General features: G+C 48.5%; 1 protein-coding gene across 7 annotated transcripts in view; it reads right to left on the bottom strand.

The window, feature by feature from the left end:
• LOC8038847 overlaps window positions 1-22136 on the bottom strand; it is a 506694-nt gene that overhangs the window by 39698 nt on the left and 444860 nt on the right. The window contains exon 1 of one of the 7 annotated variants that reach the window (XM_029994762.4): window positions 18998-19075. The exons of the other annotated variants lie outside the window; for them this stretch is intronic. The gene's annotated coding sequence lies outside the window, so the exon portion shown is untranslated. Of the gene's footprint in view, window positions 1-18997; window positions 19076-22136 lie in introns of those variants that run through there. 7 annotated transcript variants of the gene reach the window in all.

Raw genomic sequence — 22136 nt, 5'->3', positions numbered from 1 at the left:
TATTTTGTTTGGTAAGTACAGTGAACTCCGTAGAATGTATGAAACCGAGAGAGTATGACTTTTACGATATTTTTTTTTTGTTTAAATGTGTGCGCCCTAAACATTTATGATCACAATGATTTTTTTTTTTTTTGGTGAGTGTGTTGTTGCAATGTATTGTTAAGATTACTTTTGTTCACGCCTTTTTTTGTTTTTGTTTTCCTCTTCTGTGAATGCTTTAGCACGATGCTGCATAGTTGCCAATATTAAGGGTCTGTGGACCCGTCAAGCTGCAATGCTCTAGCTTTTTTCCCCAGCTCCTTCATCTTCTTTGTACAAGGTGAAAATAAACTGATTTGATTTGATATACTTTATTTTACTACAAGTCAAAGCGCAGCCGACGCTAAGAGCCAATGGGGTCAATCAAGCAACGTTAAAAGCGCAACGTCGCTATAGACATTTTCCACAGGAGCGCCGCCATCTTGAATTGTCGTCACTTCCAGTATGGGCGACGACAAAATAGTAAAACGTTTCAACCTGTTATTAGTAAAAAAATAGAGGGGAGCCAAAACCAGAATGTGTGGCGGTTAGGCTTATATCCTAAATGTCTTCTATTGGCGTGGTGACGGCAAAGTAATGTTTTCGCCCATACTGGAAGTGACGACAATTCAAGATGGCGGCGCCCTTGTGGAAAAGGTCTATACATCTCTCGTCTTTCCCTAAAACTGTTAATGCACCGTCCCCATCGAGCGCAGTGCACGTGTCGTTATCTTCCGCAGTACGCCTCCGTTTGCGTCGTATGTCTTCTATACCTTTGACTGCGCTCTGACTTGGAGATGAAACAGACACGTAGCCAGGATTTTGTTTCGGGGGGGGGGGGGGGGGGGGTCCGCCCATGACAAAATGCTGCATGAGGGGGAGGGGGGAGAGGAGGGTCCCAGCAAAATCGAAGATTTCGGGGGGGGGGGGGGGGGGGCGGGCCCCATGGGCCACCCCCCTGGCTACGTGCCTGCCATGAAAGATACATGTAATAACTGAACTTTTGGCAGTTACATTTCCTCGGGTCAGGAACAGAGAGAAAAAAAAAAAGTTTTCACCTGTCCTAATTAAATTGTTAAAACCTAGAAAATAAAATGGTCTAAACAACCAGTATCAAACACTTAGGCCGGATCAAACAGTTCGTCAAAAAATTGCAGCCGCCTCAGAGAATCCGCAGGAAAGTGCCTGCCTACAGTTTGGTCTGGATTCCGCGATGTACTGTGGTGAAGGCGCCACCTAGTCGAGATTTCGGTTGCGCCGCGCACTGAAGATCCCCAGAGGATCGAATGAATCCTCAGCACCTCGATGGGGCGTGTCAGATGACTTTCGTCGGTCTGACACGTAAACCTCGCCAAAGGGTATTGATTTCAGTTTTTTGTTGATAAAATTACACAGTAAGAAATTAAACAAGTTCATTAAATTCCTACCAAACCTTTTCTTTTTTTTGTTTCAATGCGCAAGGCGCAGTTCAGTAACCATTTCGCGTGAAAATAAACAAACGTCATCAAGCTCGTCAGCGAAAATCACGAAGGAAGAAATAAGCCGTGGGACGGTGATCGAAGCTGACATCCGAATAGCTAAATGCCGTCTGTAAACTATTAGTCGTCTGGGTGTGATAAAACAACAAAGCTCCATAATAAAGAACACGTAAGACTTCACGAGTAGTTACAACACACGCTCACCGCGTATATATCAACGTACCCATCGAACCGTGCACAACTCGACATAAAAGCCCGTGCCTGGCGACTGCTGCCGTCCCCATTGTTGCGAACTTGCGCAGTGACGCAAGCAGATGATGTTGGCAAGATTCGCCGTCCGAAACCCTGCGACATCTGTCACGTGGTCTCTGGAACGAATCTACACTCCGCTTCGAAACCCCTCCGATGAACCGCAACGGGCGCTACGAGCCGTTCCAGGCCAATCCAGCGCCGCGAACGTACCACGTGACCAGTAACCGTCCTACGCGTCGTTGCGCCCCTCCTGAAGGTCACGTGACACTCACCCGGCATTGGATTGGCATTGGATTGGCTTGGATGGCTCGTAGAAAAGCGTGCGGTCCATCGTATAAGGTGAAACGGAGTGTATCTGTTGCGCGTGAAAGCATGCTCCTCTAGAGGGTCATATCTCTTCGGCGTTCAGGGGCCGTGCGAAGCGGCTGGCGACCGACTGGACCGGAAATATCGGTCGGAAAAACTTGGATCGAGGCGAAATCGCGGAACGCCCACCGGTTGCGAGAGAAGAAAGACCGAAGACTGAGAGGCAAGGGGGGTCAGAAGTATATAGCGACAACGTGGAAAGCGAAAGTGATACGCGACGCCGGAGATTCGATGAATTTGTTTCGATCGAATTCCCTGTTCCGAGTCGCCAGCCGGAAGGTGAAGACGACCGGGGAAGAAAAGATGACGGTAGGAAAAGGCAACCCGAAAATATATTTCGGATTGCGTCAAGATTTTATCGGCTTCGTCAAAACGAAGCACACCGAGTGATCTAAAACCAAACGTTTCTTCGGAAGCTGAATATAATATCTGTTAGCATTCGGAATTCTGAGCTTGAGACTCGAATTCTCATCAACTGATATTTTCGCTTTTGCATACCATTCGGTTGCAAAGGAGAAAAGTGTTGGCACGCCATGCGACGAATACGGGAACTTAGATTCGATGTGCGAAGACCGCGAGTAATGTCAGAATAACGGAGAGGAAAATGGATTACTCTGAGCTTATTTGGAATCACTTCAACCATAGCCTGTCAAGCGTGCAAGTTTCGCTCATAAAACAAAAATATTTTGGTCGTAGTACGTGAGGGGCGATCTCTCCACACTTCCGGAGCAGTTTTGAACGGCATCCCGGACACGGAGAACACTTTTAAAGGAGCTCCATCGGCCGACAGAGGATTCTGATCTTTACAGTCATCTAACAAATAACGACGGGACCGCAGGACATAGAAATTGGCCTCAATAATCCACCAAATAGGCACTTTTGACACTACAAAGTTTGCGTCATGTAGGCTGATTCGATTGGATTCACGATCATGACGCAGAATCAAAGGAAAAGGACGGTACAGGTACGCGCACTGAAAGCGGCAATGAAGCGATAAAATTAATTGTATTGCCGCATGCTCGCGCACGAGTTTCATTCATCTTTACGCCGTTTTGTGACTTTCGTCATCGAAAACGGGCTCGTGCGACGGTTGCTACTGCTGGTCGTGGCTCGATGTTTTTTTCGCATACCGTGAGTCGGGAGGGTTAGAGGGGTACTTCTTTATAGAGCCCCCTGCTGCCCCCGCTCCGGTTTCTCTCGCGCATGCCTGCTTTCGTCGTCTTCGCTTCAAATATGTTTTGTCTCGTATGCCGTTGCTCTTCCTAGGTTCGTGTTCACTTAGGCTACAAGCCTTATATGTCCCGTCACGAGCAAAGGCGTCGGCGCTGTGCCCGAAAGATGGTCACAACAATACGTCATCAAGCACGCGCCGCTCAAGGTCAAGGCGAACGCGCCTCAGAAAGAAAACACAAAGAAAAGCGCAGCAACGCAGTTGCATCGTCACGGAAGCCGTGAGGCCGGAGCGCCGGGTGCGAAAGGAAGACGGGGCGCGCTGCACCCCAGAGGGGACAGGAATCGCTCAGGGAACACGACCAGTGGCGTACCAACTTGTTTTTGAGTGGGGGGGGGGGGGGGGGGGGGGGGGCAAACCAGAACAACCCCCCCCCCCCTATCCGGGGCGGTCCCTTGGTAAGCCTGTGGCACCGCCGGCTAGTGTTCGCCGTGCCCAGTGGCGGCTTTTTGAAGGGGGCAAAACGCATGCCTTACCCCCCCAATATGAGAACTGGGGGGGGGGGGGGGGGGGCAAGCGCTTGCCTCCCGGTTGGTAGGCCCATGAACAAGACCCTGCCCCCTGGAGATCAAACCCGTACGTCCGACCCCCTTCGGCTGCGGAGTCTTCCGCCCGCTATCTCGCCAACTTGGGGACAGGGCTGTGGTCGAGTTCGCTCGCCCGCTGTCTGTGTGGACCCTCGTTTGAGGAGCACCCGCTGATCAAGTAGTCGAGGAGGACGGCGGGGGGAAGACGCCCGGAGATGCAAAATTTCCACCCAAAAGTGTATCATTTTATTTTACGGTCAAAACATTCTCTCCGTCCCCGTTCAAATATAAACGATTATTTATAATTGTCCAGTAAACAAAAGACAACGTACGGTTTGCTTCGTGACGATACGAAGAATGCTGAAATCGTCTAATTACGTTCACCACGTAGTATATATTCCATATCGGTAATTGCGTTACTCGTTAGGTAGTTAATTACATTCGGCACTATCATTACCTCGTGGGAAGTTTGACGGAAGCGACGAATATTTGACAAATAAATATCCGAGCGTCAAAGGCTCAAATTATCGAGGAACACATACCAAAACAGCTCATATGAATAATAATAATAATAATAATAATAATAATAATGGAGCCAATCAACCAGTGCCAAAAGTGCATCATCACGGCACTCGTGATTGGTTTAGTCGGAGACTGCTGTTTGATTGGTTCCTTCGGACCTTAGCGGTTCTTCACGAAGCGAACGCTTGAAACTCGCAACAAAATAACGACAGCGCGAAAAAAATAAATAGAAAAGAAAGCGCGCGAAAGTCGTTGGGCAGCGTCATCGCCTTTGCCCTCCTTCAAACGCGCATTATCTCTTCCGCACGCCACCGGGAACGAAACCGAAATGCGACTCCGCCGCTGCCAGTCCGCCAACTTCGCCGTGTGAGAAACCTGTCGAGTTGAAATCCCCGCGCGCGGTGTTCGAGAGTCGAGAGAGAGAGACAGCAAGCAACCAGAGCGCGCAACAAGCATCAAATTGGTCGAGAGAACGTCTCACGTTCGCTCCTGCAGCGACGGCAACACGTCGACGAGTCAGACGACTCGTCTGGCAGCTCAATTCGACGCTCGCGGTGGTTGGTCGCCGTTCCCTCGGGAACACGAACTACAGCGCGGCGGAAAGAAAGAAAGGAAGAAAGAAAGCGGCGAGAGACGTAACCCGGACTTGGCTTTCTTTTTGTGTATCCCTCCACATTTAAATATAGGTAGAACGTGTAGAGGAAGGCAATGCGAAGATACAGTGTACGACGACACCTCGAGATATATTCTTTTCGTGCATGGCACGTTAATTAAGTAGTACCTGTAATACAACTCTTTAGGGAGGTGTCTTTACGCCAGATCGTACAATGATGGCCAGGTTCTTATTTTCTTTTTTTTAAATTTATGTAAAATAATATACATGAAAGTCTTGTTCTAGGGAGAAGCATTCAGCTGTATTAAAACGTTGTAGATAATTTTGTTCCGAACATATATTTCGAAGTTCGAGGTGTGGAGATTGCCAAGGTTTCACTATGACACTTTTGCACAGCCGTCAGTTTCACACCGAACCATGGACGTACTCATGATTTGTTCTACTTATTTTATGAAAGGTTTACAACCTCTACGCAGAATATTAAAAAAATTACAATACAAATAGAAAAAGAAAAAAAAAGCTACGAAGCACGTTAGGTAAACACGTTTTAGACGCATTTACATATTATTTCCCAACAAACTACTTTATATAAAATGGCGCAAAATATATAAAAATGAGCACGTTTAAATACATTTTACGAATGTATAGAAATATATGCTTAGTAATTATTGGAGTTGCGCTATTAATTCAAAAACGCAGCTGATTTCTCTGCGACAAAACTGCACATAATTAAAAAAAACAATTACATTTTTATCAACTTTTTTTTTAATCGTTTGCAGTATTTTGAACTAACTTGTGACGACAAACATTGAGTAACATATATGACTCCCCTCAAAAGAAAGCAACAACAAACCTTCACTCAAATTGCGCGAGCTTGTCTTCGTTATAGGGTCTTTGCTGCACGACGTCGGCTCCGAATTGAGACATTTTCTAGACCCGACAGAGACTGTACAGCGGCGCTGTTTTATCTCAGGGCGAAGAAAGGTGTGCTGTCCGAAGCTTAGCTTTATATCTGTGTTTCCTTGCGTTGCCACCTAAGAGCCCCCGACCCCGACTCCAATCCCGACCGACAGACCCCAACTCCTCCTCCCCCATTTCCGGGGAGAGGAGGAGAGCCCGCGCACACTCAAAATGGGAGAGGGGACGCGGGCCTCTACCTTCCACTGCATTGCCAAGAAAAGCATGCCTTTTCTGTGCGATCTGTACTTTTCACAGAAACTATTTTGCCCGCGTTTCGTAAAACGCCCTGTGCTGTAGGCGTATACAAATTGGGGTGTGTATGTTTATACAGCCTAGACTCCTAGAGCTTGGTCTGCTTCAGTGGGCATTTGGTGTCTCAGTTGTAGACGAGCAATTCAGCCAGTGCGGTAGTACAACCGCTAGCCTGGGGTCTTTAACGTGCATCACGCAGTACTGATACGCGACCGCACGCCGGTACTACGCACATCCTGATCGGAACGGGCAGGGGCGGGGGGGATTGAACCCGGAATCCCTGGGTTCTGACTTCTGCAGCGCGAGCTTTCGCTTCACGTGCTCCGAGCTGGTGTGCGCTAGCCCGACAACGCTTTCCGGTTCCCCCATAAAGGCGAAGCTTAAGCGACCCCCAAGTTTGTTTTTAGCTTTTTTTTTCTGGTGTATTGCGTTTGTTCAAATATCGACCCTGAACAATCCAGCGTCCACGATAACAAATCGATCACAATCACGGATACTTTAAATCCATAAGCCTGTTTCGGAAGAGGTCGGTCGACAGAATGCGTGCCACGAAAGCTGGAAGGCGCTGTTATTTTCAAAGCGGAATAACTTATCTCTATAGCCTCCCGGAGATATCATAATTCACTGCCTGAACAATGAATGAATCTACGCCGACCTCATGGCGCTTTTACGCCTGTCTCTTCCAATAAATATGTACGGAGAATAAAATATAGAAAAAAAGAAAATAAAATAAAGTTGGCGTCTCGACAGGGAAGTCCGCCAACGAGTTATCAATGATCAGAGCTGGCGGCGTGTGATGCGTCAGAGGACCGCATCCGTGAGCCTTCATTACGGCACGCTCGCGGATTCATTGAGGCCTCTGTAACGACGCCAGATCTATCGCCTCGCTCGTATTCAGCAGCCAACAAACGCGATTGCATTCAACGGCCCGTGTAATGACTCCGCCTAGGCTTCCTTCCGACGACCCGGGATATTTTTTGCCGCGTGATCGTAAGCCCATTCCGTTAGTAAGTTATTAAGAATACTTTGCGCGTATAAATAATAATAAAAACAACCAACCAACCAACCAACCAACCAACCAACCAAACAAACAAACAAACAAACAAACAAACAAACAAACAAACGTTTGTTTGTATGCAGGCAAGGAACGAGAAAACTATTCGACTTCAGCGTTTCAGTATCGTTGCGAGGGTAAACTATCCTACATGTTTCGTTTTTAAACTGTAGCCCGATTAACAGGACATTATGGAATGACATTTTATTCCGTAAGTAATTTCGAGCGAATCATTATAGTGCTCACTTGTACTCCAGTATTCGGTGCGCTAAACGGACATAGAGTTTTGAGTTTGGCACAGTCCTGCTTCTGAGGCAGCCTTTGCAGAGAGACAAAAAAACAATTAAAAATGAAAGACGTTTACACTATTCTTTGTAATGCCGAATCAGAGCGCAGCTCTTGAGGAGGAGGAGGGGAGGGTACGGAGGGGAGTGTTACGCTGAACTTAGCGGGAAAAGCTTCTGCAAAATCTAGCGGGGAAATTTTACCCTCGTGACGTCACGTGACGTGACGCTAAATTTGGCGGAAAAATTTTCCCGTTAAATTTAGCGGAAACAATTCCCCGCCAAACTTAGCGCAACAATTTTCCCGCTAAATTCAGCGGAAAAATTTCCCGGGTTGAGTGGCGTTACGTGTGACGTCACGAAGGTAAAAGTCTCCCGCTAAATTTAGCGGAAAAATTCTGCCCTCGTGAAGTCACACGTGACGTCATCATGGGAACGTCCCATAACGTAACGCGCAGTTACGGCGACGGCGACGCCGCTCAAGCCGGAAATGGGGGCCCAAGAGCTGCGCTCTAAAACAGATGAAAAGTCAATGTTAACTGCCGCGACGATAGTCGAAGTGTGAGGGCGAAGAAAAACACTGGTCACGAGACTGGACCATCGCGAAAAGCGCTTCGTTTTACACCCACCCATAGAGTGTAACGCAGATTTTAAGTAGATCGTTTCTGCGCTCCGGTAAGAAGAAGGTAACTCCGCCGGTGCCATTGCATATGCATAAAGGCGCCGGCGGAGTGTTTGGTAAAGTAACCGAACTTTCGGGGAACGGAATGTGGTCTGTGGCAGGTAAAGAATTCGCTAGAAGTTCCGCCTTCCACCGAGCTTTCGCTTCGCGTGCACCGAAGTGCTATAAAAGGCAGTAAGCTCCTGCTGAAGCCAGGCCATCTACTGTATAGGCCATAATCCGAGCACCAAAGAGCATGCTGCGAATGTAGTTACACGCGCTGCACACGCTGGCGTGTGCAGCAGTAACTGTTGTGAAATAAAAGCCTCAAACAAATGGCATCTTGCACGCGCGTTCGTCGACGCATTAATTTTGGTTATTTACTTGGAATCTTTGATACTGGGAAAGCGAGCGCGCGCGGCGCGCACGCTGAAAGGTCCAGAAAGCGTTGCAATAAGATTTTAAAACTAAGAGTTCGTCAACAAGGTAGAGGGGCTTAGAGCGATAAGCTGGTATCCCGTTCACCAGGCAAAAGTGAACTCCACTAGGCTGCCGCCATGCTGTACAATTTTGACCACTATATATAGACACGTGACCGTACCAAATCCTGATGCTTTTACGCAAAACTGAGCCGAGATTTGTATTCCGATTGCTGCAAAAAGGACAACAACACGACAAAAAAAAACAAAGAAAAAAAAACATTATAAACTATTTTTTCTATACCGTTAGCCCCACAGATAAGTGTCCAGCTCCGATAAAAACCCAAAATACAAAATACAGACGGCAAGTGGCGGAGGCATTGCGAAGCTGCCCGTGCTTTTGTCGTATAAGCACATTTTTGACTTAAAACAAACGAAACATAACTTATCTCGTGGGCGCTGTTATTAAAAATCAATAACCAATTATTTGTGCGCGGTACTTCATTAAAATTTAGACGTAAAACTATAAGGCTAAAAATGGTCAAAGTGGTCAAAAGTGTGCAACATGGCGGCGGCCAATCGGGGGTCACTTTTAGCTGTCAGTGTATCGCTCTCCTCTACCTCGTTGGAGTTCGTGCACATATCGGGTGCCTTCGTGTGTGTTTAAGACATATCCGACCAGTTTGTTTCTGGTGCTTTTTCTTTCCTTTCTTGTTCCGGAGCGCGCGAAAGCGCGTCTCCCTGCACGAGCTCTTGGCATTTACACTGCTACGGCGGCATTTTGTTACCGACTATGTATTTTTCTCGAGGGCGCGTGCTGTCGGCATGGGGTACTACAAAGAATGGCATCGCCCTAAACAGAAGGACATTGAGACAATACGTGCACCCACTGATCTCTATTGTAGTAGTAGTAGTACGTTCGGTCCGCGGGCCGCGCATCACGTTATCTTACGTCACCGTTCTTTGAGGTCCGCCGGCGGTCCGCGGCCCGCGCTTCTGAGAAATGCAAAGCGACTTTCTCGCCCGGACCTTGGCGGCGGACCGCGGCGTTTTTAGTATAATTGAAGCGCTAAGTCTGGCAACAAGCTGACTTTTGTTGTTTGGATTGGAATCCAAATCCAAAGTCGCTTTCTTTTGGCGCCAACTGTTGAAGACGAAGAAGACGAAACTTTTGTTGTGTGACGATGCAACTTTTTACTTCATCGCGCTCATGGAGCAATCCCCGCTCCGTGAGACAATAGTCGCGACGACTACCCAAATAATCATCTAAAGATGTCCCCATGCCTTTTTCGGTTCACTTAAGTCCTCCTCGTTCTCAATGGTCAACGCCAGGGCCACCGCGGCCAAACGTCTCTTTCGTTCAACCTCCATCTTGGCTCCAGCTCGCTGCATGCGTTTGGCGGAGCTGTGAGGTCGAGGGTTAGACCGGCCCGTTCGCTCTGTCGTCTGCTCTTTTGGTCCGCCGTGTGGATGCTCATTGCAGCCGGGCGGCCCGCGGGCCGCGCATCACGTGATCAATCGGTCCGCGGCCCGGTCCGTCGTGTGGATACACCTTAACATACTCAGTGCGGATCACTCCGTCTCTATCTGCTATGTTGACTTGAAGCATGATTTCCTACATGACCGCGTCGACAATGCCACAAAAGCAGCGGTATAATAGAAAAAAGAACCCCAAAAATAATTTATTGTTTATTTTTTTTTAAATTATATTTCAAAGCACAGCGTGGAGCACGCACTTCCGTAGCACGCTCCACGCTATGCATGCGCGTCGTCGCCACGAGCCAATCCAAGACAGCAGTTTGGGCACCGCGCACGCGCACGCAAAGTGGCGCACGCAAGGCTAATGCAAACACACAGTGCTTGCGTTCGTTCGTAGACGCAATACTATACCTAATTTCACCTGGTGATGTACCGGAGGAAAGGCTACAAGCGCGAGCTCCTTGCTCTAGGGCACATCTCGGTGGCACAAGCTCTCGTGCATTAAGGGCAGCTGCTACCAACGCTATGAGCTCGCGCTTCTAGCCTTCGCTGCGGTACAACATAAGGTGAAACGGAGTTTAGAACTCGCTAATAAGATGGCATCTTCTCGAGCGTTTTTGAAATTGTAAAACCGTTAAAAAAAAGAAAAAAGAAAGCAGTCGCAGCTCGGTTTGAAGATCGCGCTAAGCACTCAAACATCGCGAATTCAAGACCCACTCTTTACAGTTTCGAGACAGACAGGCATTTGTACGGATTGCATTTGTGCGCTTCGTATACTGCGTGATGCGCGTCAAACACGGTTAACAGCTGTATACTGCACTTGCCAACAAACTATAGGCAGACGAACTTCCTGCCGCAGTGGACCTCCAGGCAACAAATTTGGATTTTGAATAAACCACGGGTTACGCGTTGTGCGTCGGTATTACAGGCGCGTATCGGCTCGTCGAAATACGCGCAATTTCACCAACCCGTTCCGATGACAGGTTTCGAGCCTGTTGGTATAGTTGTCCGAGATATAGAAGTTCTTGAACGAGGTCTGTCGTTGTCCCTCCATGGGAAACTGCTTTCGTCTCTCGAACATTTAATGGAAAGCCGAAACATTTCACTAGACGAAATAACACTTCACCGCAAGAAAAATGTAAAAATTCGCACATGTTGCGTGAGCGGCGCACAAGTATGTATAATATTCCACAAACGGCGATCTCGACTGCATTTACAGTTTCTTGTTTGATATATATGTGTGTGTGTGTGTGTGTGTGTGTGTAGGGGGCCGGGGTGTCATGTATACCAAAGATGAGAATTAATTTACTAGAAATATGATTCTGACGGGCTTATGGGAACGAATTATCGCCCAACATGTCGGATCTATCCGATCAATTACAAAAAAAAAATGATATGTGTTCTTCTTTAAAAAAAACAAAAACAAAATACATTAGGTTCGTTTTTTTTTTCTTTCTTTTTTTTTTTGTGTGTGTGTGTGGGGGGGGGGGGGGGGCAGGGATGGCGTATAAAACCAACGAAGCTGGAATTGCCTCTGCGAGGGCCCGAGAATCTTTCGACGTGCAACTCTAATCGCAGTCAGGCGGCTCCTTTAACACAAAAGGACTTAAACAAACTGCGGGAACCTCAGTAGATATTCAAACTCACCAGCCGGTGAGTTTGACGAGCGTGTGGGTTACTATTCAACACACTTCGAATTGAGTATTCGTATTGAGTAATCACCTGGAAACGCGTAAACTCTGCTTGCGATTTCGCAGTTGCGACGTGGGGCACCGCCTCCACCACCCTCCTTTCTGCCACAAAAGCGATGTCGCAACCGCCAAACCTAAAGTAAAATCGCGCCATGCGAATCAGGCGCAACCCGGTACTTCGATCGGCGAGCATCGTCGAAACGAAACGAGAAAACAGGGGTGCATTGTTTTTTTTTATGTTCTTACCTACACCCTGTTTTTCCTCTCGCATTTGTTTGCAATTCTTTGTACGCCATTTTTTCGCCATTTTTTACTTGCCTCGAGGTAAAGCTCGCGCAGAACAGACAGCGGGACACACCGAGTGTATGCCAAAGCAATAAACGTCGATTTATTATGCAGATTTCGGGCGTCATTGGTCGTTTCGTCAAACAATATTCACCAGTCGGACGAGGTTTCAGCGCACCTCCGGGTACTCGACCGAAATTTGTGTACACAACCCCGAGGGGCTAAAAACTAAGGATGTGCGGTACACTGGTTCGAATCGAGTAGCACTGCGCCATTCATAGCCTTCACGGGACAAGGGTAAGCCACGAAATGCCAGCTGTCTTTGCAGTGTTCATCGAACTACGCGGGGAGCAAGTTCGTCCGCTTCCTTTGCAGGTTGTTGTGGTGACGTCAGAACGGCGCGCTCTGATTGGCTCTGATTGAAGGATAGGGTGTAGACCTCGAAGCAAGCTGACTCGAGGTCTACCCACTATCCTTCCATCCAATCAGAGCCCACCAGAGCTCGGCGTCTTTGTGACGTCACCACAACCCCTCAAAAAGAAGCAGACGAACTTGCGCTCTGCGAAGGGATGACATTGCGCCATTCAATTCGAAGCTTCCCACACGCCTGCCAAAAGTACGAATCTATCCACAAACACACTGTTTAAAAACAAGCCTGCGTTTGCCCATTTGCCCACATCGGGTGTAAACGTGCGCAGAAACCAGATCCGCGTGACGCCGCGCATGCGCAGTGCCGACAGCAGCGCCACCACAGTGTCGTGACGTCAGAGAGTTGAGTTGGTCCATCGACGCTCGCAAGTGCGGCCTCTTGGCGCCGCCATCTCGCTGCTAATGTGAGTAAAGATCATCTGACAGTCAAGCATTGCTGATGCGTGTCATGGCCTCGGCAATGCTCGACTATCAGACGATCCATCCACCCACACCAGAAGTAAGATGGCGGCGTCAAGCCGACGGTATACGATCTGTCGGAGACAGTCAAGCAGCGACAGAAGAGCACCGTGACGGCGCTCGTGGTCTTTGTGCGTCTGCTACCACCAGCCAGTGTTGTAGGCGTCACAAAGAAAAAAAAAAGAGAGAGAAAAAAGTAACGAAACACGTTGATTTGCAACGAAAAGGAAAGCGTCACCGACATGCGTTACCTTAGAATAAAAGAAACACGATACCGTTACCGATGAAAAATAACGCAGGTTACATTTGCGGTACGAAAACGCGGATGATAATCCCATTATCCGCGCTTTCACAGCTCTAGCGTTGCGCCCGCTGCACGAACAGGTAACTTAAGCGCCCTCCCACGCTTCCCACGTGCCTCAAATGCCTCAAAAACCGACTGAATTAGTTACTTTCGACGGTGATCATTAAGTCTGTAAATTAAATCGTACGTTTATTTTCACTAATAAAAAGTTCATGAACAAATTCGAATTACTTAATTGACATACTGTGACGATTGACCCCCGTATTATGTCACCCCTGGCCGTATAACTCACCTTCACAAACCGCGTTAGAGTACCTTTCACGGACTTTCTTAAATAAACTTCCCCAAATTAAATAACTCTCTTATCAATATCCGACGAGTGCAGGTCCCCCTCAGGCTCCGGAGGAGTGTTCTTTCCTACGTACGCGGAGGCGCTGCGGCGAAGCGACATACACAGAAGCGCGATGCACACCGCGGGTAGCGCTTCTCCACAGTGTGCCAGTGCTTGACAGGAAGCACACGAAAGGAACTTACTAGCCGGTGCGAACAGACACTCGAACGAGTAAGAATATATCGCGGAAATTTGGAGTAATCTCAGCGTATTATTGAATCGAATAGTACGTTATTCGAAGCGACAATCGAAAGTTTCAAAACATCATCCGAAGCGACAATCGAAAGCGCACAAGCCCCAGATGTGGGTACTCCGTCTCATTTTGAGCAGCTCTTTTCGCTTGAGTCTACATCCAATTTCGACGTGACAGCGGAGCATTCACCGACTTCTGCCCATCTGGCTTCTTCGTCATCGCCGTTTTGCTGTACCATGCCGATGATGAGGCGTAAAGAACTTCCACAAATATGTCTTAAGAGTGTATATGGGGATGTAAAAAGTTATTTGAGACAAATATTTTTTTTCTTCTTCTCGATGTTGCGTTCAGTGCGCACACACTAGAGAAACCAGTGGTACCTGAACAGCCGATGGCGTTTCACGAACTCCGTTGGGAATGTCACTTGACGTGAATGGCATTTTTGAGTTTTTTGCATATGGCGCAATGTAGTCGCATTTAAAACAAACGTCATTAGACATAATAGAAAAAAAAAGCTTTAAAGTGTCCATGTGACAGCGGTATAAACGATAATTATAAATTCTCCCCCCCCCAGAAAAAAAAAGAAACAAGAAAAAAAAAAAGTTAATTTGTGGGTGCAGATTTTAATGCTCTTCCATAGGATGAATTCTTCCACTTGTATCTTATGTAGAGAAGTGTGTGTGAATATTCGAGTTTCGAATTCGAATGAATAGTAATTGACCAATATATGAGCGAATAATTCAATTCGGCTTTCGGATTCCTAGTAATAATGTTTCCGAATAATTCGATTAATTGAATATCAGTACTGCTGACTCAAATTCTGGTTTATTCGCGCGGTTGCCATAGTCCTCACAGGCCTGCGCGGGATCATTAAGCCTGCGTTCAGAAGCCTTGGCCAACAGACCATTTCTCGAGAAAATGAGACCCGGCCCTTTTGGCCCGCTTAAATAAACTACGCATCGCAGAAAGCTGGAACTCTGAAAATGTGACGCAAGCAGTGGTGTCAACATGCAAAAATGTGAGCTCGGGACCAGGCACGTAGCCAGTGCATGCCCCCCCCCCCCCCCCCCCCCCCCCGAGATCTTACATTTTGGTGGAACCTCCTCTCCCCCCTCCCCCTCATACAGCATTTTGTCATAAAGTTTCATGACATTGTCATGTCATGAAACAAAATCATGGCTACGTGCCTGCTCGGGACGTTATACGAAACAATAAAAAAAATAATACGAAAACACTCGTTTTCCTTTCTACAGGACAACGTTTACCTAAGCCAGAATTCATCAAAACAGAATTTCAGATTGTGGGCGGCTGTAGCATTTATTTCAATTAAAAAATAGTGTTAGTAAGAAAGACGATATTGTTTTTTGTTTTGCTGACAAGTTTTTTTTTTATTGAAATAAAGGCCACAGGCGCCCACAATTTCAAAGCGTTTCGTGCAAATGGGGTCATGGCCTTCATAAAGCACAGTCAATGCTGAATCATTTACACGCAGAAGTCACCGAAACATCGCAGAAACACAGGCCCACATTTAGTCCTGCAACATTGAGCATTCGGATTCGATTCAACACCCGAAGTTTTGTCCAATATTCGGCACCATTTGATTCGAATTCAATTCGAGTTGAAATTTTACTTTTCGAACTCCTCCAACTTCATGTAGCGACCTCCAACGCAAATTTTACGCAACTCGAATAAACATATAAAGAAAAAAAAAATGCATAAAGAACCAAAAACGAGGATGTTTGCCCAGCCTGCCCACGACGCCGCCGACATCGCATCCAGTTTACGGCGGCCCCCTTCGCACGTGCCGCCGAGTCATATAGGAGCCGAGCGTCCGGGAGCTGCTCGGAGAAGGGATGGCGACGGCGCACCCCCCGAAGCAGTCTCTTTCCAACGGCAACTCGGAGAGACAGGTGCCCGCCGCCCCGTTCCGTCACGGAAGGGGGCAGACACGCAGCCGTACTAGGAACACGAGAACGGGAAAGAAGTCGAGAAAGTCGCTACCGCCGCCGCATGCAGCACGCAGCGCACCCTTCGAAACCCGTTCCATAAAGGCGAGGCGATTATAGAGCGGGCGCTTTTTCACGTCGCCTCCGCGCGCGCTCTCTTTTCTGCTCCGACGGGGCTATCGATGTAACGAAGGCGGCCAGATAAACCCGGAGAGTGCCGAGGTTTCGCAGTGCTTCCAGCAACTCGATAGGGGTCATGTGGTTTATGGGTCGGTAACGTTTGCCACGCGAGCTTCGAGGTGGTGAAGGAAAATCGACGACCGTCCGCGACTGCCTCCACCTTATCCCCAACCTTCTCGGACGTCAACGCCTAGCCAAATGCACTAAAGAGAAATTTTCTTCCGAAGAACAGCAAAATATCGCAATGTTCCCCCGGAACTATTTAAGATGACAGTCATAGAATATTATTAAGCAGTAATTAAACTTTTGGATCCGCGTATAGCTTAAGTATTTCACGGCTCTACAATTTCTCCCCAATGAATCCTATAGGCAACGTTCACAAAATTACCAATTTTCTGCTTTTATTGACAAAATGATCGTTAGCTTCCCTGCGTATCACAGAACGCGAATCGATTATAAAAATTAATATTTCCTCGAAAACGTTTTATTCCACGGACTGCCCCGCACAAGTCGGCCATGCTCTTCGCCCGCTTTTCTCCCCGCTAGGCGACAACGCAACTTGCCACCCATCTACTACTTTGGAATCGTCCGCCATTAACGTGCAAACACGCTCTGTGTGGTCTCAGTCACTCCGTCTCTGAAGTCTAGGCTCTTCCGAATAAACCCAGACGGCTGCTGCGCGGCCCGTACACTATACACTACGGCGCATTCCTGCACGACGAGGGCCAGCCGGACCGATATCGAACGGCGGCCCGGGTAACGAAAGAAAAAAAAAAAAAAAAAAAGAGAAGCAGTCACTGTTGAGCGTAAATAGACCGCGTGGCTCCAAGGCATAAAAATGTGACGGGCCTCCTCCCGCATTAGCACGCCTAGCTCATATGCGTATCCTATACGGTCGTTTCGTCTCATCGCCGCGCTTTCCTTGAACAGAGCCGACCAATGAACCCACAACGGATAAGAGGCAGAAAAACGAACCCGCGTCTGTTTCTGTTCACTCCCTGCGGTCCACTTTCGTCAATCGTATCTCATCCGAACCGCGCGTATTTTTTCTTCCTTTCTCGCGTTACTGGCATATTGTTTACATTATAGTACACGCCCAGGAATGGGTTCCTAAAGTGTTGGCACGAATCAAAAAGTGAATAACTTCTCTATACGGTCCGTCAATGTTTTAGTATTTTGAGCCGTAACAAAGCAATTCACGAGTACATACGTTCATTAAACGTATTAATTAGTGACAACTTCTGCTGGAAGGGAGCGTTTCTCGGAACTTCATATCTTATCTTGACAATGTACCAGGTGTCATACGAGAAGGAAGTCTCGGCGCTCTCGTGCAGCCGAGGTACTTCTTGAGCGCCCGAGCAAGGAGCTACGGCGTTCGCCTACAGTTCGGACGCGCTCGGCGATCCAATCGGTCTCCCTTTCCTCGCCTGACCCCGCACTCCGCGCGTGGGTAGGGGTGGGGAGCGTGATCACGTGGTAAAAGATGGACGTATGCGACCGGTCCAACGGGAGCGTAGCCTCCGTACCACACTGTCAGCTTAGGAATGAGCCGAGCATCGCGCCTGTATATAGACTTCGGGAGGCTACTGAAGGCGCAGCACCAGCATCGCGGTAAAAAGAGGACGGACGGCGTCACGCGACCCGTCCGAATGCGGTCCCTCCAAACCATACGCTCCCACGAAAATTCGAGTTCGCACACTTCGCCGTATCATTAAAAGAAAGAATCGAACGAAGAAAAGTTTCAGTTGGATGGAAGTACCCGCGTGCGGACGATTTACAAACGCCACCATCATTTCCCGCTAGAGCCGCGTCGAGGGAGGACGAAGGCGCGGAGAGAACAACACGCGCGCCCAGAGATGCACTCCAAGTGCGATATTTTCCGCCAAGACCATGAAACCATTACGTTGAAAGTGGGACAAAAAAAAATATAAATAAATACCCAACATAGAACGGTATTTTTAATGGTCGAATAAAAAGTAAATGTAATACATACATTGCTCCGCTGCCGTCAAGGTTTCGGTCATTTTTCGTTTTGTTTTATCAAGAGCGCTTGCGATTATTTCTTCAAAATGTGCAGTTGGCCAGAAAAAAAGAAGAAAAAAAGAACGGACATTATTTAGAGAAAAATACACACGTGTGGACCTTTCTATCGCTTATCACCCGGGCAAAAAGTGCTGAGTCACTGAGCTGTGGACGCATGCGCAGCTTCTGATATACCGCACAACAGAGAAATAACGCGTGCTCAGAAGGCGTTCCACAGCCCAGCAGACAAAGATGGCAGCGCGCAGAAGGCGATTTTTGCAAAGGTCTATACGTGCTGAGGCAATGACACACGTTTCTTGCATTTCGGAGCGTCTCGTCCTAGCTGCTTTCTCAACCTCCATGCAGCAACGGGCAGCATTGAATTCGCGATCGACTGACGGAGAACGAACACTCCGTTCTCCGCTCAGCTCCTCCGACAGAGCAATGGAAAACGAGGCAACTGCGCTCAGAGCGTACCAGTCAAGCAAGACACGACCGCAAAGCCGAAAATCGATTGGTCCAATAAGCCCGTAGCCTCCGCCACGGTGTCCGTCCGGGCCACTCCGCTTAGCCGTGGCACAGTTGAAACCCAGTCGCTCAGATCCAGAGACGGCCGTTCGATTCCGGTCCCGTGCTGGTAAAACCCAAAGCCGCACCCTTGCTCGCAACAATCCGCGTGCTTGCGTCAATGTCATCATCACCGAACCACTCTCGCTAACACAATCACCAATGCTGAGAGATCGTTCCGCCCTTCGAGATGAAAGACGCCAGGGTCAATCCACTCGGGGGGAAAAAAAAAGAAGAAAAACAACAACACGGCTACCGATCGGGGCGCTACGGTTTTAGACGAGCATAAGGAACAAGGAAGAACATAACCGTGTTTGTTTTGCTTCCCTCTCAAAAGCGTTCCCTCTGTGAGCCACCGAACGAAATCGCAGTTTCCAAAAACAACAGCAGCCAAAAATACAAATTCGGCGTTACTTATCCTTGTCGGAGAGAACGCCCTCCTTCAAGATCCCTCCACCGGTCCTTCCCGCGCGCGCGCACCCATGGCCCCCCAAAACCGGAAGCGTTCCGGTCACGTGACGGCGAGCGCGACCAATCGCGTACGCCCGAAACAACAAAACGGGGCGTTGTGCGCGGTTCTTGCACCGACGCGCAGCCGCAATAAAAGCGCGATTCGTCTCGATTAAAGTCACGGGCGTGCTTGACCCCGATCCAACCTGTTCCCCGGGGAGTAAGAGCAGCTGCCGCCGTCAGTGAAAGCGGACATGACGTCACGCAAGGGCAAACTTCCGGTGGCCTACATCCGGTGGTGGCACCCCTCGCCTCTGTCCAAGACCGGCTGATGCAGCGTGGTCCCTCCCGCCTCACCACCGGAACATTTCTCGCCACTCGACGTCTTTTCTTTTTCTTTTAATTCTCAACGCTACGCTGGGCCTCCTAATGCAGCTCGCTGGATCGTGCCGCTCGACCCTGGGACAGCGAGCGGTGCGTTGCGAGCGTGTGCGCAGCAGTAAGGCTAGCGCAATATTTTTTTTTTTTTCATCCGCCACAGCGTGAGTCGTACCAGCAGCACGGAGAAGCATTATCATGCTAATGGCTTCTCTCCCAGGGGGTTTTCATCGCGGGGAGTCATGCGGCGGGGACGATCGTCAGGGCGTGTGCCGCTCCGGCCGTTCCTCACGAAAGCGAAAGGATGCAAGGAGAACAGACATGCCGGTCACCCGGTTGGGAAGGTTCGTGGGTAACGCCATTAATGCGGTGCGCAAGTTCCTCTCCTTCTTTTGCGGGGGTTGTGGTGACGTCAGAACGCGAGCTTTGATTGGCTCTGATAGAAGGATAGTGGGTAGAACTCAAGGCAGCTGGCATTGAAGTCTACCCACAATCCTTCCAATCAGAGACGATCGGAGCTCGGCGTTCCGTGTCACCGCAACCCCTGTAAAAGAAGCAGACGAACTTGCGCTCCGCATAGCAAGACTGCCCGACCTCCAGCCACAAAGAACGACACTTTTTCCTTTCCCTCTCTAACCAATGTCTTCATTGGTTAGAGAGGGAAAGTCTTCAATCTTCAATGTCTTCACTGCTTTACAAGCGTTATCCTCATTACACACACACTACACACACTGGGGAGAAATAAAAATACTTCCACATCATCAATTTTGTTCTAACATTTTCATCCTTTAACGTATAAGAATACGGAGTTCCCTCCAACATCCAGGATGCGGAGAAGCTCGTTTTTACGCTCGCACTCTGATAATAAAAAGTATAACTTCCTGGGAAGGTGCACAGTCTGGATGTGGTGCAGTCAATTCCTGCATTGAAAACAGCAGATCGCAATAACGACACATAAATGGCTGCACCTAATGCTTTGTTATTTCGAACATCTGCTACCAAAGCCAACGGAGCAAACGAGCTTTGACGGCTGTCGGCGCAGAAAGCGGACGACGAGCAGATCACGTGACGTATTTACTCGATTTGATCCGACGTTACCCCCCGATCGAGGAGGGTAGCGTGAGTAATTATTCCGGAGTAAACAACCCGCTTCTTCAACGCGAGTTCTGACGTCCTCGAGTAAGCGCGAGTAAGTTTTGAAACGCCACGGTACGAAACCTTTACTCCGGAGTCGGATCGAGTAAATTTTGGAACAATATCATGGACAACCCGCGCTTGTTTTGCAAACCTCAAATTGTTCCGCGGCCGTACACAAGATGACATCGACCGGTGGATGAAGGGGTCCTAAGGACAAGCAAATATCAAAGGCCGTGAGACCTTTCTCGCTATTTGGGAGTTGGTGAGACGTGCTCACCAAACCTTTAGCTAATTTAGAACACGCGAACGGGTTCGAAATGTCTCATTCGTCAATTACGCGCAAGCTCTGGTGCCACGTCCAATCAGCAGCCGAGGACGCTCCGTTTTCCTAAATAAACATCTCCTCCCGAGATATCAGTCACTTTCCATGTCCAGAGTGCTGAAATTAGTCGCTTATTTAAAAAAAACAATTGACATATTCCCCTCAAACAAAATTTTCGACCAAATGAAAAAAAGAAAAAAAGAGTTTGTGACCTAGGTAAATGACTCCGCGGAAGTTCGGAAATGAACCGCGGGCGTAACCAATTTCTGATATCCAGTTCATCCTTCCCACTTTGTAAGCGCCCCTCCTGTTATCCAATAATATCCTCGTTACACAGAAACCCAACGTTACCACACTATACGTTTGGAAAAAATCGTTCTGTGGCTACGCAGTCAAAGTATACTGTGTTGTCAAAGCTATGGGCGCGCGTGCACTTGAGCCCACCAAACCTGTGCACGCGCGCTCTTTACTATACTTCTGAAATAGCTGTCGGAGAGTATTAGCGGCGAGATGTTTCGGTGGCGGCCTCGTTCGGTTACCTTTCGTGACGCCATTACCTTGTGAACAACGTGTTCGATGGTGTTTGTAATGGGCATGGTGGAAGCCTGAAATCAAAGGGCTCTCAAAGCAACACTGCCAACACCGTCAAAATTGAAGTTTTTACATTCCTCTTATTTGTGTCGATGATACATCCTTTGCTGACGTCATAGTCAGCATTCGGCCAATTCTGGTGGGCCGACCACAGCGACGCTTTCGATCGCTCACGTCGCCAATAGTGTGGTATCTGTGGTGAAGCGAAACTGCAGTTAAGGCTGACTTAACTGCGGCTAGGGGCGCCCATGTAACAAGGGCACAATAAGGGTTTAATTCACACGAGGGAGAAATCCCGGGGATTTCTCCCCGGCACGTGCGCATCACGAGATGAAAACGCGAGGCTTTTGCACATCGCAAAGCCTGACGTTTCCGTCGTGGGATGCGCGTGCCGGGGAGAAATCCCCGAGATTTCTCCCTCGTGCCGGGGAGAAACCCCCGTGAGTTCACAAAAAAAAAAATAAAAAATAAAATAAAAAAGCTAAACCGTATGCATAAAATAGTGAGAAGGAACCGAGAGACGAGGTAGACTTCAAGTTCGCGGCGTGCTCTGAATTTCGTTTGGATGGCCAGCGCCCGCTGCCATGCGCACTCCCTCGAATGAGTTTTTCTGACCTACGCTTCTGTTGCCCGGTTTTTGATAGTAGCAGCTAGAGTGCCTTCATACACACGCGC

This window comes from Ixodes scapularis, unplaced genomic scaffold, assembly GCF_016920785.2.
Source record: "Ixodes scapularis isolate PalLabHiFi unplaced genomic scaffold, ASM1692078v2 PGA_scaffold2__306_contigs__length_199485367, whole genome shotgun sequence".
NCBI classification, from domain to species: domain Eukaryota; kingdom Metazoa; phylum Arthropoda; class Arachnida; order Ixodida; family Ixodidae; genus Ixodes; species Ixodes scapularis.
Note: the sequence above shows the minus strand (reverse complement) of the source record. Positions and strands in the feature narration are given on the sequence as shown.